Below are 8,907 nucleotides of genomic sequence, written 5' to 3'. Positions count from 1 at the left end.
CAGCTGCGGGGCCCAGTCAGATCCGCCAGAACCACTCTGCAGGGCTACGCGGCCGGGTTCCGGTCCAGCTTGCAGGTGTCCCTGCCATTCGTTCATTCTGGCAGCCGGCATTTACTGAGCGCGTCCTGTGCAGATGCCAGGCGGACATGATCGAGTGAAAAGGGACTTGTCTCTCCCAGAGGTCGCAGTAAACCGGACCTGGTGTGGTGCTTCCCCCCTCTCCCCCCCCCCCCGCTGAGCAGGCGTGGGGTGCGGGAGAGGCTGCCAGACTTCTGCACATCTTAAGATCTGTCACCCCCTTTCCTCCTTACCACAGCGTTGACCTGTGTGTCATTATGTTTTGTGTGACTGCAATCTGTTTCGTCAATGGTGGTAATCCAGTAATTTCACATAGTAGGGATCAAATACATGTGTGATGGGTGAATGAAGAGCCCCCCACCCCACCTCATTCTCCACCTCCTCCTGCACCTCCGGAGTTAAGATCTGGTGCACTTCTTGGAGAGAGGCCTCCCGCTGAGCACAAAGCGCCTGGCTTCCTTGTGGAGCCTGTGAGGTTAACTGTGCCCTGCAAGACAGAAGCTTGGAGCTGCAGAGGGAGCAGGCGTCCCGCGGAGAGGATGCTCCTTCTGATCCAGGCCTGACGCCTGCCCATTTTCCTCCGGAATGTTGCAAGAATGGGAACCTCCAGTCCGGAGGGCCCAGTATTTGTTCTGGGGCAGCACTGGCCTCCAAGTGCTCTCTGCCTTGTGTCCAGGAGCCCCCCAGAACGCTGAGAATGATACTGACACCCTAGGCCTGGCTTCCCTCCCTGTCCATCTCACACCTGGGCAAAGCCTCTCCTTAGAACCCCAGGACACCTCTGACACAAGACTGGCCTGTTTACAGCTCCGCACCTTATCTCAGGGCCCCAGGGGTAAGTCCTTGCCTGTGCTTTGGGTCTGGTGTCCTATCTTCTTTCTGAGGTCAGCTCTCTCTAAGTACCGTCTTCCCTCTCCCAGATCCATCCCACAACCCTCCCTCTTGGTCACTGCATCCCTATAGTTGAAAAACTGTAAAAGAAGAAATACCTCCAGCCAGGAAAAAGGAACCTATTTTAACATGTAGGCACCTCTGGACTCAAGCTTCTGCCTCCTGGCTGGGCTTCACGCCCACCCATTCTCAAACTCTGGGTCACCAAAAGCAGTTCGCCAACATCAGATTTCTGAAGGAGCTGTTCTCCATGTTATGGAGAAGCCTCCTGCCACCCACTATCCCCAAGTGTTAGCTGCACTTCTGCACTCTATGGGCATCTACCCCAGTCCTTGTGTTTGTGTTTCAAAATGGTGTGAACTGTCCTGAATCGGGCTATGAGTTGGCTGGCTCTGGATGAGGACAATACAGGAGTAGAGATGGAACACATTAAAAAAAAATTCTCAGCAACTCAAGTTGGTTGTTCAGTAAATCAATATTCAGTGGTTCAGCTTTCATCACATTTGACTTTTGGTTTTCTGGTCATCCTGCGAATTGCCTTTTGGTGGACTAGCTTGCCCAAGTGAATCAGCCAGTTTTCTCCGAAGGCAAGCAGAGCTGCCACCTCCTGTGTTTGGAAATGGCTGCAACTTTAAAAGTTTTTCTGATTTTCATTATGATTGCTTTTCCAGCCATAGGATTTTTTAAAAGTACTTTTAAATTTCCCAATGTGAATCCTTTTTAGAAGTGATCAATTTGTTTTCACGTTTTGCCTTATATCCAGAGAATGTTGTATGCGAAGTTGAATTTTTAGAATTTTCCTGAGACTTGCTTTGTGGCTCAGTAAGTAATATAATCTTGAAACTGTTTCACGTTTGCTTCTAAAGAGTGGGCATGCCTCTCATGTTGGTTGCCAGGGTCTAAGTAGAGCTATTAAACTAAGTTATTGATCGGTTACTTATGCCTTCTGTGTCTTTTACAAAAAGAATTTATTTAATTTTATTTATCGTTATTAACTTGCAGAAAGACAGAGAGAGAGGGAAAATGAGAAAGCAAGTCACCAGGTGTGGTACTCAAATCACTGTTGACCATGTGGGAGTCCAGCACCTCAACTACTATGCCACCTGCTGGCTCCATTTCTTCTATATCTTATTAACTTTTTGCCTTTTTGAACTATTCATTACTAAGAGAGATGTATTAAAATCCCCTATCACTGCACGCATATTTGGGGAAATTATATTGTGTGCTACAGAGATGTGTGATGATTAATGTAAATAAGAAATAAAATTTAAATTTAAAAGCCCATATCAAGATTGTGCATTACGGCCCAGCTGCAGAGATGCACAGGTAGTACCCCTCCGTGGGATGCGGGAGGCTGGAGGCTGCGTGGAAGGTCTGAGCTTGCGTGGAAGGTCTGAGCTTGGTTCCCAGGCTAGCTGAAACCTCCCAGGCACAGACATGCATGCCTGAAATTGTGGTGCTGCAGAGAGCCTGCCAAAAAATGCCTGTCTCTGTCTCTCTATCTGCCTCTCTCTCCTCTCTCTTTCATAAAAAAAAAATGATGCATTCATCAATTTGTCTTTGTATTTGTGACATGTTTGCTTTATAAATTTGCTTTATTAATTTACATATTTAGAATTGTAGTCATTTCCGAAAGAATTGAGTCCAGAGGTGCCTACATGTTAAAATAGGTTCCTTTTTCCTGCTGGTCCCTTAATTTTGGGACCAGCATGTCACGTGGTAGTTAAGGCCCTGGACACTCCCACATGGCCAACTGCAGTTCAAGTCCTTGAAGTGGTGGCTTTCTTTCTCACTTTCCCTCTCTCTCTCTCTGTGTCTCTCTCTGATCAAGTTAAAATAAATTAATGAATAAATATTTTTAAAAAGAATTATTAATTTTATTATTATGGAATAATACTCCTTATCTCTTATTATTATTATTTTTTTGGAGAGGTTTTCGCTATAGGACGCATGTGCTCGCCAGACAGACAGAGAGAGACATAGAGACAGAAAGCGAGAAATCACCCCCCGGGGGGATGGTCACGCCGCAATCCCTTCTCCTCCATTCTCCTCTTGGGATCTTGGGCATGCACGCACACGTGCCTGGCGTGAGTTCTAAGCCACTGGGTCCGGGATGCGAACCGCAGTCGACTACATGGGAATCCAGCGACATAGCCATTACGCTAACTGCTGGTTCCCCAGTACTCCTTATCTCTAGTAATACTTTGTATCTATAATCCATGTTGTCTAATATTGATATAGCTACACTAACTTTATTTTCTTATTATATATTTGCTGTATCTTTTCCCATACTCTTCTTTCACACATTCTGTACACTTTTAAAAAGAATTATTTATTTATTTATTATTTTTAATTTGCTATAGAGCTCATGTGCTCACCAGAGAGAGAAAGAAAGGGAAAGTCAGAACACAAGCTCCCAGGTCTGGGATTCGAACTGCAGTTGGCCATGTGCCTCAGCCACCACACCACCTGCTGGCCCCACTTTCTGTACATTTATGTTCCAGGTATGTGTCATATAAGAGCAAGAAGCTAGATTTTGTTGTTGGTCCAGTATAGCAATCTCTATCTTAATTGCCAGATAGCCAATTTGCATTTATTGAGTTATTAATGTATTTTTTAAAATTTTTTCTTTCTTTTGTTTTTTTTTCTTTTTCTTTTTTTTTTGGAGAGATTTTCACTGTAGGGTGCGTGCACTCGCCAGACAGACAGAGAGAGACATAGAGACAGAAAGCGAGAAATCATCCCCCAGGGGGGATGGTCACGCCGCAATCCCTTCTCCTCCATTCTCCTCTCGGGATCTTGGGCATGCACGCACATGCGCCCAGCGTGAGTTTTAAGCCACCGTGTCCGGGACACAAACCGCGGTCGACTACATGGGAGTCCAGCGACATAGCCATTACGCTAACTGCTGGTTCCCCTATTTTTTTAAAATTTACTATGGGGCTAGGGTGCTTACTCAAGAGAGACAGAGAGAGGGGGGAAGGCAAGTGAGAAAGCACCCTCCAGGGTTGGCCACTCTGCAATCCCTTGTCCTCCATTCTCCTATCAAGATTTTGGGTATGCACACACACATACCTGGCATGCTTTTCAAGCTGCCTAGTCTGGAACTCAAACTGCACAGTCAGCCACATGGGATTCAGTCGCCTTAACCACTATCCCATTGGCTGGCCCTATTAATATATATTTTATTCATTTCTACTATCTTATTTTGTGTTTTCTACTTATTCTGAAATTTTCTATGCTTTTTTCTTTATTCTTTCTACCATATTGCTCAGTTTTCTTTACTCATTTCTTTTTTCTTTCTTTCTACTAATTTTGAAGTTATGCCTTCCTTTTCTATTTTTCCAGGAGGTTACTCCACAATTTTACACACATATTTGGTTTCATATAGTCTAAAATTAATTCCATTTCCATGCTCCTTTCAAACACTAGCAGGCTGTTTGGGCACTAGTTTAATTACATTCTTCGCTTTCTGTCTTATGTGTAACTACTGTTCTTTTAAATGACATATTATTTTTAAGCCTACCCCATTGCCAATTTAAAGTTGTTGTTTTTGGTTTTTATAATTTATGCTGTTTAAATTACCAGTGTGCTCACCAGTATCTTTGTTCCCTGTTTTTTTTTTTTTTTCCTTAAATCTTTCTCCTTCAGTCAGTGTTCTTTCTGCAGTACAACTTTTAAAGTTTCTTTCAGCAAGGATATATGTTAGAAGTAAATGCTTTCAGTTATATGGAAATGTGTTGTTTCTTTCACTTCTGAATGATAGTTTAGCTAAGTAGAAAATTCTGGGCTGCAGTTCTTTTCTTTCACACTAGTAACATTTTATTCCATTGTCATCTAACTTTCATTGTTGCTGTTCAGAAGTCTGTTGCCAGTCTAATTTGTTCATGATTTGGTTTTTTCTCTGACCATTTCTTTTAAGAGTTTTTTGCCTCAAGGCATGTACACTCGCCAGAGAGTAAGAGACAGATACAGTGAGAGGGAAAGTAAGAAATCACCCCCTAGTGGGGATGGCCATGTAGCCATCCCTTGTCCTCCATTCTCCTCCCGGGATCTTAGTCATGCATGCATATGCACCTGGCATGAGTTTAAAGTCACTAGATCCAGGACCTGAACTGCATTGGCCATGTAAGAGTTCAGCAGCATAACTGCTACACCACCCACTAGTCCCTCCTCTGGCCATTTACAAATCCATCCCTTTTGTCTATGGCATTATGAAGTTTCACTGCAGTGAGTCTAAGTATGGATTTTTAAATAAGAATTATTTTATTAACCTTATTAATTTATTTTAATTTCACCAGAGAAGGACAGAATAAGAGAAAGAGGGGAAGTGAGAAAGCAAGGCATGGGACCAGCAGACAGCATAATGGCTACGTTGCTGGACTCTCATGTAGTTGACTGTGGTTCAAGTCCCGGACCTGGTGGCTTAAACTCATGCTGGGCATGTGTGCGTGCGTGTCCAAGATCCTGAGAAGAGAATGGAGGAGAAGGGATTGTGGCTTGGCCATCCTGCCTGGGGGGTGATTTCTTTGGTTATGTCTCTCTGTCTTTCCCTGTCTTTCTGGCGAGCGCACACACCCTATAGCAAAAACCTCTCCAAAAGAAAAAAAAGAAAGCAAGTCACCAGGGCTGGGACTCAACCCACAGTCAGCCACATGGGAGTCCATCACCTACTGGCCCCAGTATTTTATTTATCTTTCTTGGAACCCAGAAGACCTAAATCAGAGATATGCTGTCTTTGTACAAGTCTGGAAAGTTTTCAGCTATTATATCTTTCAATATTGTCCCTCACCCCTTATATTTTCTGCTTGTGGAATTTGTATTTGACATATGTTGGACCACTGTATTTTTCACCAGCTCTCCTGGCTACTCTTTCATATTTTCCTTTTCTTTTTCTTCCAAGAACTTTGTGCTTAATTCTTGGTCATTTTTAGATTCATATTCCATATCACAGTTTTAAGATTTATATTCTATACCACTCCTAAATTTCTCTTCTTTTTTAAATTTAATTTTATTTATGTATTATTATTCTTTAATTTGACCAGAGAGGGAAAATGAGAAGGCAAGCCACCAGGTTGGGTACTCAAACCACAGTCAGCAATATGAGAGTCCTGCACCTTAAACACCATGTGACCTGCTGGCCCCCTAAATCTCTCTTCTGATTTGTCTAATCTGTCAAATAAATTATCAGTTTTAGTGAGTGTACTTTGCATTCAAGATAAATCTGCTTTATCTTTTTTGAAAACTATGTGTTCTCATGCTTTCAATCTCTTAGGTCCTTTATATCTATCAATATATCTACATATATATAATTTTTAAAGCTTTTGCTATAGGGCATATGTGCTTGAAACAGACAGACAGAGAGGGAAAATGAGAAATCATTATACCCAGGGAGGATGACCACACCACAATCTCTTTTCCTCTATTCTCTTTGTGAGATTTTTGGCATGCACACCCATGTGCTCAGCATGATTTTCAAGCCTCCAGGTCTGAGACTTGAATCACACAATGTGGGATCCAGCACTGTAACCTCTACACTACCTGCTGGCCTTGTCCTTTATAATTTTAATAATCTTTACCGTATAGTAGCTATCTGATAATTTCATTATCTGACATTGTATTGTTTGATGGTTTTCACTCACAGTAGGCTGGTTCTTTGTAAATGTTTTTACTTCGAATTGTGAGCCCATCTTAGACTGACTTTTCTCAGGGAAATCCTGTGCAGATCAGCATGAGGGTGTGCCTTTCAAAGTTAGTGTCTGCTTCTCTGGATGCTCCAGAGTTCTCGTTAGCCTGAGCACTTCTTATGCTATGTGCAGTTTGGGGAGTTTCTGGACTGTGCAGGCACTGTAAATTCAAAGGCTGGACACATGAAAAGTAGACCTGCAGTTATGAATTTTCAGGAAAGATACCCTCTGACCCCCAGGAAGAGCAATACCTCTTGTTTTGTGCTGGAGGATGGAACTTTCTCACCCATTTTTTTGCTGATGATACGACACTCTAAGAGTCTGACTTTATGCAAGAGGAGGGGACTCCATGTCCCACATGACTGTCAACTCAGGCACCTCATCATGTCCACCACAGGCACTCCCAGGGGCAGCTTGAGTTCACTTCTCAGGGTTTTAGTTCATCCCCAGCCCCAGCCCAGAGAGCTCAGCTATACCTAGATAAGGATATTTTATCTTGCATTTCTAATATTTTGGGATGGGGGAGTTTTAGGTGATCTAGCCTAACATATTGCCAATAAGAGAAAGCCTTCTGTTTTAAAATAGCACCGTTTCTTCTTTTGTTCAGCTATCCTTATCAATGTTGCAATCATTTCTTCGTGTGTCTTGAAAGAATGAGTGAATGACTCCACGGCTGAATGGAGGGGTGAGAGCCACAGCTTGGTGGAGATAGAGCAGTGTCTCTAAAAGGAAAATGGACTGGGGACAGTGGTGAGCTCAAGCTGGCTTGAAGCAGTCACTTGTTAACATACCTTTATAACTCCATGTTCAGGGATCTCATATTTGTAGCGTGGAATGGGCCATGATGTGATCATTTACATTGTGAGCTTGGAAAACACTACACAGCACTTTCCTCCCCACCCCAAGCAAGCTGTTAAACATTTACCAGCGCACCACTGATTTTGGATCATGAAAATAGGTAAGAAAAGTAAAAACAAACCAAGCTATGTAGACTAAAACCTTCGGTAAGTGAAATATAAAGCTGGAGTTGAAGGGCTGGGGTGCTTAGTAACAGGATTTTAAATTACCCCTGACTTAATTCAGGGAGGGTAAGTATCCTAGCTAAATCTTCAAAATTAGCTACAGTGACCAAAACTGAAGGACAATAAGGGGCACCTGGATTTGAACCAGGGACCTCTTGATCTGCAGTCAAATGCTCTACCCCTGATCTATACCCCCTGATGCCAGCACAGGCCTAAGTAATACCTTTTGCCCATACAGCCCTGCCCAACATGCCTATAAAAGTCTACCACAGCTATACGTCCAGGCAGCACCTCCTAGAAGCTGCACAGCCTGCCCCATACAAGGTCTCCTCCCTGATGCAGAACAGGCACCAGGTGCCCTTCCCAGCAGCAACTTCTGGGCTGCTGCTTCATTTGGAAAACAAACAAACAAACAAACAAACAAACAAACATGTTTCTTGATCACTGTATAAGAAAATGGTAACTCCTGAAATAGTGGCCACTAAATATACATCATTTCTACATCCTGGCCAAAGAAATGGGATGTGTATGTATAAATCTGAGCTTCCACACTGACGTATATTGGCTGTTACATGAGCTTTTAAAATGAGTGGAGTTAAAAACATCTTGGTGCTTCTGTTCTAAAGCTGAGACCGGAAGAAGAGAGAGTCTGGAAGGCAGGTGGCCCCTATGATACTATGTGCAAAAATAGCTTATAGGGTAATATAGAAATTATTTCATAAAAAAACATGAATTTTTTAAAAAGTGCCGATAAGGACTATTTCCCCAAGATGGAAAAGCACAGCTCAAGACAAGGCTCTCAGGCGCACATACTCTGGACACCCAGGGTCTTTCACTTCAGGGCTTCCGTGTCTTGCTTTTTCAATGTTTGGTTAAGGAGACCTGCCCGTGGCACACACTGGCCAACTGTTGAGTGTCTAGCTTATTCTCCATGCTCGATGCCTTTCTTCGTTTGTGGTATAGGGAGGAATCAATGGTGCGTGACTGGACACATTTAAAACCAGATCCGAATACTACAAAAGAATACCTCCCAGAGCCAAAGAGTGGACTGGAATCCACTCACTGTTGTCTCCCATGCTGGAATCTTCCCGATGTGCAGACCTGTCAACTTAGTATCTGAGTGAAGGCTAAGAGCAGTCCTCTTAGTGAGCTTCTAATTTTGTAAGAATCTAAATTAGTGAGAAATCTAATTTGGGGTCCATTTAAAAACATTTTTTTGATAGAGAGTG

Source organism: Tupaia chinensis, unplaced genomic scaffold (genome assembly GCF_000334495.1).
Source record: "Tupaia chinensis unplaced genomic scaffold, TupChi_1.0 Scaffold143622_1, whole genome shotgun sequence".
Classification (NCBI taxonomy): Eukaryota; Metazoa; Chordata; class Mammalia; order Scandentia; family Tupaiidae; genus Tupaia; species Tupaia belangeri.
The sequence above is the reverse complement of the archived record's forward strand: the minus strand, read 5'-3'. Positions refer to the sequence as shown.